We start from the raw sequence: 10887 nt of genomic DNA, 5'->3' as shown, positions 1-10887 counted from the left end.
TGATGATTGACACGGGTGCAGATGTCACTATAGTGCCAGCTGCATATTGGCCAAAAGCGTGGCCAATTGTAAATTCATCTGAGAAGGTTTTGGGAATAGCAGGACTAGCAGAAATGAGAAAAAGTGCTGTGTTATTGGACATCAAAGACAATGAGGGGAACATTGCAAAAGTAACACCTGTAATCATGGACACACCCTTATGGTTGCTAGGTCGAGATGTACTCTCCCAATGGCAACTTGTTTTGTCTACTCCTTTTCCATAGCAGCCACTGACAAAGGTGCTCTTCCCACTATTAAGCTGACTTGGAAAACTGATAAGCCTGTGTGGGTTGATCAGTGGCCGCTCACTGATGAAAAATTGGAGCACCTGAACCAGCTTGTAGATGAACAATTGGAGAAAGGCCATATAAAAGAATCTTTTAGTCCTTGGAACACTCCAGTTTTTGTTATACAGAAAAAATCAGGAAAATGGCGATTTTTGCACGATCTTCGTGCTGTTAATGAACAAATGACGCCAATGGGAGCGTTACAACCAGGCCTACCTTCTCCAGCTGCAATACCTGTTAATTGGGCTGCCTACATTATTGATCTTAAGGATTGTTTCTTTAGTATTCCACTCGATCCTGCTGATACTCAATGATTTGCCTTTAGTATACCATCAAAGAATAACAGTGCCCCCATGAGAAGATTTGAATGGATAGTTCTGCCACAGGGAATGCGTAATAGCCCAACCATATGCTAATGGTATGTTAACCAAGCATTACAAAATTGGAAGAGTTCACACCCTACATACGTGGTATTACATTATATGGATGATATCTTGATTGCTTCTCCCATTCCCTTAACAGAAACTGAAAAGACTACATTATCACAGACTCTTAAGCACTGGGGATTGACAATTGCAAAAGATAAGATTCAGGCCCAAGAACCATGGAATTATTTAGGACTAATAGTGACAGAAAGCAGAATCAGACCTCAAAAAATTACACTACATGTGAAAATAGAAACAGTGAACGATGTCCAAAAATTATTAGGAGAATTGCAATGGATCAGACAATGGATAGGGATTACTAATAAAGATCTTGAACCCCTTAGAGAGTTGCTAAAAGGATCAAAACATCCAGCAGAACCTAGAGTTTTGCAAAACCAGCACTATGAGGCACTTGAAAAAATTAATAACAAAATAGCTGAATTACAAGCATATCGTTACAATGCTGCCTTGCCAATCAATGTTTATTTATGCCAACAAGAGAATGATTACTATTTGGCAATAGGACAGGAACAGGATCAGAAGACATTCCTACTATTGGAGTAGTTATTTCCAAAAAGTCAGCCTCATGCATCACTGTTACACAAACTTGACCTTGTTGGTTCCTTGCTGTTAAAGGCAAAAAGTAGAGTACGTCATGTTTTTGGGGTAGAAGTAACTAAGATTGTGTTACCATTTGCAATGAAATCAGTGATAGAAGAATGGTGTAACATGTCATATTCTTTTGCTACTGCAGTGATTGCTACATCTATCGATAACCATTATCCTGCATTTCCTCTATTCGGTACTCAATTGATGTTAAACCAGAAAGCACTGAAATGTGAACAACCTATTGAAAATGGTGTTACAGTTTTTACTGATGCTTCTGGGAAAACACACAAATATGGCTATGCTAAATGGTGTGACACTTCCAAACAATGGAAGACTGTAGTGAAAGAACTAGAAGGAGTTTCTGTTCAATGTCTTGAACTCAAAGCAGTAACAATGGTGTTTGAAGACTTTGTAAATATCCCTGTAAATATTATTACTGATTCTATGTATGTAGCTTCTGTTGTGAATCGAGTAGAGGAGTCAATTATTGGACACATTTCTAACAAGGTTATTGAAGCTGTGATTATTCAATTGTTGAATTTGATTCTAAACAGAAAATGTTTATATTTTTGTACTCATATTCGTAGTCATACTAACTTGCCTGGATTCTTGTCAGAAGGAAACGCGAAAGCCGATGAGGTGGTGAGTGCTGGAGCCCAACAAAATGATACTGATGAACCTTCTGTTTCTGTCAAATCAGCCACACAGGCAATTAAGCAAGCACAAGTAAGTCATGCATTCTTTCACCAATCTGCAAAAAGTTTGTCTAAAGAATTCTCTATATCTCTGCAAACTGCTCGTGGCATTATTGCCTCGTGTCCTGATTGTGCCAAGGTCTCGCCCCTACAATCAGAAGGCACTAATCCTAGGGGGACTGAGGCAAGAGAGTTATTTCAAACAGACATTACAATTGTTCCGTCATTTGGACGTCTAAAATATGTTCATGTCACAGTAGATACCTATAGTTCAGCCTTGTGGGCATCTGCCATGACATCATCGGGGGCGTCAGCAACGTGTCGACACTGGAGAATGGCATTTGCTGTATTAGGAAACCCCCAAACAATTAAGACAGACAATGGTCCAAATTATAAAAGCCAAATTGTTGAAGCATTTCTTTCAGCCTGCAATATCAAACATTTATTTGGAATTCCTTACAATAGTACAGGACAGGCGATTGTTGAAAGAAAGCATTCTGATCTCAAACGATATATTGCCATTTTTCAAAGACAGGGGGAGTTTTCCCATTCCCACTCCCCCCACGATATTCTTTCAAAGGCCATTTATGTTTTAAATTGGAAACTCTGGTCACAAAAGTCGAATCAAGAAGTTGGGTCAACCCCTATCTTTAGACATTTTACTCAAAACAATCCTTTAAAAGAAACACATGTTTCTGTGCAAGTTTGGGACCCCTCATCAGCCACCTGGAATGGACCATGGAGATTAATAACTTGGGGTCGTGGATATGCTTGTGTCATTACAGAGGACGGAGAGCGGTGGTTGCCACCCAAGTGGGTGCGACCCTGGCTACATGCTGAAACCAAGGAAAACAAGGAGGATGATCAAACGGCGATAGAAGAAATTGCTGACTTAGAAGCTGCACACAACATCACCAGAGACAACTGATCTGAGCTAAATGTTGAACAATATGTATTGGTTATCTGCTATTGTAATTATTTTTGTGGTGCAGGAGAATTTTGGGTGGGCTAGTGAAGATAACTTTTGGGTGAATTGGGCAAAGGAGACAAATAATCCATCCTTTTGCTTACACTTATCAGCAGCCACAGACCCGTTTAAAACATGCCTGATAGGGTTGCCATTTGATGATCAACGCACTTTGGTAGCCTCCTTTTCATCTCTCACACATCAAGATTGTTCTACAGCAAAAAGTATAAGTCATTGTATGGCATTAATAGTTGCAAGCCTCAATGACCCTTTACCATGGGATCCTCAAGAGTTCAACCTGTTAGGAAGTAGAATGCCAAATCAGTCAGGATGTCTGATATTTGGCTCACACAATCTGACGAATCGTCAAATAACAGATGTAACATCCTATCACTTTCCTTATTGGAGTACCTCTGATTTTTGTGCTAAAGACACGGTTTATGGTTGGAACACAAATGGTATGTGCCTTAACATTACCAAAGCCTTAAGATTGCCTAGAAATGTGTTCCTGATCTGTGGTAGAAGAGCGTGGCCTAGAATCCCAAAAGAAAGTAACGGAGGGCCATGTTACATTGGTCACCTTTCTTTGCTAACTCCTACTTCAGAATTTATCCGAAATCATATTGCAAGTAGTGCAACTCTATTAAGAAATCGTAGAAATGTAGAAATGTTAACCTCTAATTGTAATGATGAAGTGGAACTTTGGTCTCATACAGCAAGAGTTTTTGGAGCATTGTTTCCTCCTATAGGAACAGCACATGCCTTGTCAGCCATTCAGAGATTAGCATGTTGGACAGCAAAACAAGCTAATGTTACTACTAGTGTTATTTCTCAGCTTGCAGTAGATCAAAATAGTTTGCGAAAGGCTACCCTGCAAAATAGAGCAGCTATAGATTACTTGCTTTTAGTACAAGGAAAAGGCTGTGAAGATGTAGAAGGAATGTGTTGTTTTAACTTGTCTGATCATAGTGATTCAATCCATAAAAAGGTAGACTGGCTTCAGCATCATACAGAGAAAATTACAACGAATCATAACCCCTTTGATGATTGGCTAATGTCATGGGGAATTTCAGCTTGGGCAAAAGAGTTAATCAAAACTGTAGGAATAGTATTGCTTATTGTTATTGTTTTGTTATTCTTAGGACCCTGCATCTTCCGATGTCTATCCTGGCAGATGCATCGGATCGCTGCTACAGTGTTTGAAAAGAAAGGGGGAGATGTGGGGAATTTTGTAGGGGCTGTTGCTTTGCAATCAATATGTAGGCGATTGGAACACAGCGGGTAAGACACCGGTCAGCCCAAGGACACTGTGTCCGCTTCGTGCTTTCTATGAAAAAAAGCAGGGTTGGCCTGAGGATGTTGCGTCCTTGTGGTACAGCTGTGCAAAGTAAAACAAAGTAATGAATCAGTCATGAATATACCTTAGAACAAAGGATCTGCACATCTGGAAATGTAGGGTTTGATATATGAGCACACGTACTGCTTATAAAAATACCTTTTTGTATCTACTAATGATTATGCTTTAAACCACAAAAATGTATTGCATGGACCAATTAGAAATCGACATGTAATCCTGTAATAGTATAAAAAGCCTTCTGATTTGTGTATTAAACGTCTTACATTTACAATCCATATTGGATTCTGTAAGTCCATTTCCTCAACTTTGGGAATAGTCAGCATGCTAACAGCGACTAACAGCGACACCAACAGATCAACACCTGCTCCTAGCTTGGTGTCATCTGCAAACTTACTGATGCTGGACTCAATCCCCTCATCCAGATCATCAATAAAGACATTGAACAGGACTGAGCCCAGTACTGATCCTTGGGGAACACCACTAGTGACTGGCTGCCAACTGGATGTGGCACCATTCACCACCACTCTCTGGGCTCTGCCATCCAGCCAGTTCTCGATCCGGCACAGAGTGAATCTGTCCAAGCCACAAGCTGCCAGCTTGGCTAGGAGCTTCTCATGGCAGACAGTGTCGAAGGCTTTGTTCTTGAAATGGGTCCGATTGTCTCACTCTATTCTCTCTGGGGCACCAGGTCTCCACAGAATGTGGTTCCGCAGACCCAGCATGGTGTTACGGACAGTAGCATGAGGTACTGGGAAGGTTTCCAGCCACCCAGCGCTCCCCTCTACCATGGTCAACACATACCGCTTGCCACTGAGAGACCGAGGTAGAGTGATGTAATCGATCTGCCGGGCCTCCCCATACATTTTGGCTGCATAGCTGAGAGAGAGCACTGTGGTCACTGCTGCTTAACTGACTTTCTGCTCTGTGCTGCTGTTCTGCAGTTCCAGGGGACCTCAGGTAGGCAGGGGGGGTTGGCAGGGCTGTGATTTCGTGGGATTGAGAGGGGCTGTGACGCGGGCTCGTGACGTCTGCTGCGGGAAGTTTAAATCCCTGTCGGGCGCCGCGTGCGATGCAATTTTGTCTGCAGAGCCTGCTCACGGCTGGGAATTTTTTTTTTTCTCTTCCTGTTTATAACTGTCAATAACACTGTGCACCATGCCTGTCACTCGCACAATGAAGGGCAGAAAAAGCGTGTGCACCCAGCCAGACTTGACCCACCAACACACAGGAGTCCAGGCTACTGGCTGCAGAGAGTGCTGGAGCCTGTCTCTTGCCATAGAAGAAGAAGGGGTGAACAATTGCGCCAGGTGTGAGCAGGTGAACTTTCTCCTCACCTTGGTGGCAGAATTGAAAGATGAAGTGGCCGAGCTGAAGGATGAAGTATCCAGGCTCAGGTCAATAAGGGAGAACAAAAGGGATCTAGATCCATGGGAGCAGGCACTGTAGATTGCCCCTGCTAAGGGAACTGCCCCTGGAAACAGGGAGGGATGGGTACAGATCCCTGTCAGAGGCAGCAAGGGAAATCCACCCCGGCCCTCTCCTCCTCTTCCACTGCCCTTGCACAAAAGGTATGAGGCCCTGCATGCAGACGGCAGGGAGGATGAGAGGACTGAGGAGCATCCAACTACGATGATGCCTAGGGTGGAGCAGTCCCCACCAAATGTGGTTACTGGCTCCACAAAAACCAAGAAAAAGAGAAGGGTCATAGTTGTTGGGGACTCGGTCTTGAGTGGGATGGAGGGACCCATTTGTCGTCCCAACCCATCCCACAGGGAGGTCTGCTCCCTTCCTGGTGCCTGGGTTAGGGACATCACCAGGAGACTCCCTAACCTAATCCAGCCCTCTGATTATTACCCTTTGCTGGTAATACAGGCTGGCAGGGATCAGATTGAGAAGAAGGGCACCAGGGCAATTAAAAAGGAATTTAAGGTGCTGGGGAAATTGATAGATGGGGCGGGAGCACAGGCCGTGTTCTGCTCAGTTCCCTCTGTGGCAAGGGAATTCACAGAGAGGAACAACAGAACCTATGCCATCAACAACTGTCTCAAGGGATGGTGCGAGCGGCGACACTTTGCGTTCTTTGACCATGGGGGAACTTTTACTGAGCCAGACCTGCTCGATCCTGATGGGGTGCAGTTGTCTACGAGGGGCAGGAGAGTCCTGGCACTGGAGTTGGCAGGGCTCATTAGGCGGGCTTTATACTAGATCTGAAGGGGGTGGGTGAGGCAATTACTCTCTGTGAGAAGGAGTGAGTGGGATGGAAACTAGGGTCAATTGAGGAATCGAGAGCCCAGCTGAAGTGCATCTACACCAATGCACGCAGCTTGGGTAACAAGCAGGAGGAACTGGAAGTCCTGGTCCACCAGGGGGACTAAGATATAGTCGCCATTTCAGAAACTTGGTGGGATGACAGGCACGATTGTAGTGCTATACTGGGGGGATACAGCCTCTTCAGGAGAGATAGGCAAGGGAGAAGAGGAGGAGGGGTGGCTCTGTATATTAGGGAGTCACTCCTTGCCACTGAGCTTGAAGTGAGGGACGAAGGGATTGAGAGCTTGTGCGTTAAAACCAGAGGGAGGACTAACAAATCTGACATCCTAGTTGGAGTATGTTATAGACCACCCAACCAGGATGAGGAAACAGATGAGATATTTTACAAACAATTGGAGGCTGTCTCAAGATCATCAGATCTTGTTCTTGTGGGTGACTTTAACCTGCCAGATATCTGCTGGGAACTTAATTCAGCAGAGAGGAGGCAGTCCAGGAGATTTCTAGAGCGCATGGAGGACAGCTTCATGACCCAGCTGTTAAGTGAGCCTACTAGGGGTCAAGCTCAGCTTGACCTGCTGCGATCCAACAGAGAAGGGCTGGTGGGAGATGTGACAGTGGGAGGCTGCCTGGGGTGTAGTGATCATGAGATAGTGGAGTTTTCAATATGCAGGGAGATAGGGAAGAACTATAACAGAACCCTCACCTTGGACTTCCGGAGGGCAAACTTCAAATTGTTCAAGAAACTTATTTGCAAAGTCCCCTGGGCAGCAGTCCTTGAGAACAAAGGGGTCCAGGATGGTTGGACATACTTTAAACAGGAGCTCTTGAAGGCACAGGAACTAGCAGTTCCCATGTGTTGAAAGATGAGCCGTTGGGGAAGGCGACCAGCCTGGATGAGTAAACAGCTCCTGAAGGAATTGGGGGAAAAAAAGAGGGTGTATCAATTTTGGAAGGAGGGGAAGGCTTCTCCTGACGTGTTTAAGGAGTTAGCCACATTATGCAGGAGAAAAATTAGAGAGGCTAAGGCCCAGTTAGAACTTAGGCTGCCACCTCTGTGAAGGATAATAAAAAGCACTTTTATAAATTTATCAATTCTGAAAAGAAGGGCAAGAAGAGCCTCCGCTCTTTACTGGACCAGGAGGGGAACATTATAACTGACGACGAGGAAAAGGCTGAGGTCCTGAATGCCTTCTTCGCCTCAATTTTCAACAGTAAGGAGGGAGGAGTTCAAGGCAAGTGGCCTCTTGAACTGGGGGATGGGGTCGGGGAGCGCTGTGTTCCCCTGGAAATTCATGAGGAATTAGTTCAGGACCTGCTGAGCCACCTGGACACCCACAAGTCCATGGGACCAGATGGGATCCATCCCCGGGTGCTGCGAGAGATGGCAGATGAGCTGGCCAAGCCACTCTCCATCATTTTCCAGCAGTCCTGGCTCACTGCAGAGGTCCCAGGAGACTGGAAACTGGCCAACGTGATCCCCATCCACAAGAGGGGTCAGATGGAGGAACCCGTGAACTACAGACCCATCAGCCTGACCTCAGTGCCAGGGAAACTGATGGAGCAGGTTTTCTTGGGGTCAATAAGTGCACACCTGAGGGATGGCAAAGGGCTCAGGTCCAGCCAACATGGATTTAGGAAGGGCATTTCCTGCCTCTCCAACCTGATCTCCTTCTATGATCAGGTGACCCACTTGGTGGATGTGGGGAGGCCTGTGGATGTGGTCTATCTGGACTTCAGCAAGGCCTTTGACACTGTCCCCCACAGCAAACTGCTGGCTAAGCTGTCAGCCCATGGCTTGGATGGCACCACTCTGTGCTGGGTTAGGAACTGGCTGGAGGGACGAGCCCATAGAGTGGTGGTGAATGATGCCACATCCGGCTGGCGGCCAGTCACTAGCAGTGTCCCTCAGGGATCAGTGCTGGGCCCCATCCTCTTTAACATCTTCACAGATGATCTGGATGAGGGCATGGAGTCAGTCATCAGCAAGTTTGCAGATGACACCAAGCTGGGGGCAGATGTGGCTGGGTTGGAGGGCAGAAGGGCTCTGCAGCGGGACCTTGACTGCCTGGACAGATGGGCAGAGTCCAATGGGATGGCATTCAATAGCTCCAAGTGCCAGGTGCTGCACTTTGGCCACAGCAACCCCATGCAGAGATACAGGCTGGGGTCGGAGTGGCTGGACAGCAGCCAAAAAGAAAGAGACCTGGGGGTGCTGATCGATACCCGCCTGAACATGAGCCAGCAGTGTGCCCAGGTGGCCAAGAGGGCCAGTGGCATCCTGGCCTGCATCAGGAATGGTGTGGTCAGCAGGAGCAGGGAGGTCATTCTGCCCCTGTACTCTGCACTGGTTAGACCACACCTTGAGTACTATGTTCAGTTCTGGGCCCCCCAGTTTAGAAGGGACGTTGAGATGCTTGAGCGTGTCCAGAGAAGGGCAACGAGGCTGGTGAGAGGCCTTGAGCACAAGCCCTATGAGGAGAGGCTGAGGGAGCTGGGATTGTTTAGCCTGGAGAAGAGGAGGCTCAGGGATGACCTTGTTGCTGTCTACAACTACCTGAGGGGTGACTGTGGCCAGGAGAAGGTTGCTCTCTTCTCTCAGGTGGCCAGCACCAGAACAAGAGGACACAGCCTCAAGCTACGCCGGGGGAAATTTAGGCTCGAGGTGAGGAGAAAGTTCTTCACTGAGAGAATGATTGGATATTGGAATGGGCTGCCCGGGGAGGTGGTGGAGTTGCCGTCCCTGGAGCAGTTCAAGGCAAGACTGGACGTGGTATTGGTGGCATGGTCTAGCCTTGAGCTCTGAGGTAAAGGGTTGGAATTGATGATCTATGAGGTCTCTTCCAGACTTGATGATATGGTGATACTTGTTCTTTGACCACCGTTCCCCATACTTCATGCACGTAGCTTGCTTTATGGTGGCACAGATATCACAGTCATGGATAACCTGAGCTATGGTATCCATGGGTATGTCCATGGACCTGTCTCGGGCCCATTGGTATGTGGCATCTCTTCCTTGGTGGCCAGAAGGGTCATGTGCCCACCGAGCTAAGAACAGTTCACCTTTGTGTTTCCAGTCCAAGTCAATCTGGGAGATGTGGGCAGCCAAGTCAGCTTGGTGGTTATATTGCTGCTCCTCAGTGGCTCTGCTCTTGGGGATGTGAGCACTGATGTGTCTGTGTGATGGTTTGGGTTCTTACCCACCCCCCCACACTTCTGAATTTGCCCCAGCTAACTTAGACGGCCTCTGGGAATATAAATGAAGCTATTTATTTTATAGCAGCAAATATACAAGCAGCTATTTACAATATTGTGCTAGTTTGAAGCAAGCTGGGATGTTTTGGTAAAAGAACTAGATAACGGGCAGTGAAATGAAAACAATTGATGTCAACTTCTCTCACAGTCTCGCTGAGAACTCTGAGAAGAAGAAGTAAACTTTCTCCATTTTGTTTCTCACTCCTGCTTTTGCCTTAGACCGAGACACATCTTTCTAACATCACTGCTTTCTAACCCTGCTCCCTAACCTCTTGGCTGCACCTCTCTTCTTCCTGAGAACTGGGGTAAGGTTGAGAGGGCCGGGGGAGGTGTTGGGGTGGTTTGAGAGCCCCTCCTGGGGACCTTGGTTTCTGGGAGGGGAGTTGTGCTTTTGTATTGTTTACCCTTTGTATATTTCTGTATATAATTGTATATAACTGTATATATTGTAAATAGCTGCTTGTAAATTCTGCTAGCTGTAAATAAATTGCTTCATCTATATTCCCAGGGTCCGTCTGAGTTAGCTGGGGCAAATACAAAGTGTGGGGGGGCGGGTAAGAGCCCAAACCATCACAAATATATACAGTTATTTACAGAAATATACAAAGGATAAACAATACAGATGCACAAGTCCCCTCCCAGAAACCTGAGTCCACAGGAGGGGCTCTCAAACCACCCCAACACCTCCCCTTGCCCTCACAACCTTACCCCACTTCTCAGGAAGAATAGAGGTGCAGCCAAGAGGTTAGGGAGCAGGGTTATTGGCAGCAAGGTTAATGAGATGTGACTAGGTCTGAAGGGAAAGGCAGAAAGAAAGACAAAATGGAGAATGTTTACTTCATCTTCCCACAGTTCTCAGCGTAACTGTGAGAGAAGTTGACATCAATTGTTTTCATTTCACTGCCCGTTATCTAGTTCTTTTACCAAAACATCCCAGCTTGCTTCAAACTAGTATTTTAACTGATAGGTTGTCCAGGCGTGCAGA

The 10887-nt window shown here is 46.2% G+C and overlaps 1 long non-coding RNA gene across 1 annotated transcript; it reads left to right on the top strand.

Moving 5' to 3' along the window:
- Positions 1-1557: 1557 nt before the first annotated feature.
- LOC135192863 (uncharacterized) lies at positions 1558-4654 on the top strand. Its single transcript, XR_010309055.1, has 2 exons — positions 1558-2988; positions 4165-4654. It is a non-coding gene; the product is annotated as an uncharacterized LOC135192863 (long non-coding RNA).
- The last annotated feature ends 6233 nt before the right edge of the window (positions 4655-10887 follow it).

This window comes from Pogoniulus pusillus, chromosome W (genome assembly GCF_015220805.1).
Source record: "Pogoniulus pusillus isolate bPogPus1 chromosome W, bPogPus1.pri, whole genome shotgun sequence".
Lineage (NCBI taxonomy): Eukaryota > Metazoa > Chordata > Aves > Piciformes > Lybiidae > Pogoniulus > Pogoniulus pusillus.
This window is presented reverse-complemented; position numbering and strand designations above follow the sequence as displayed.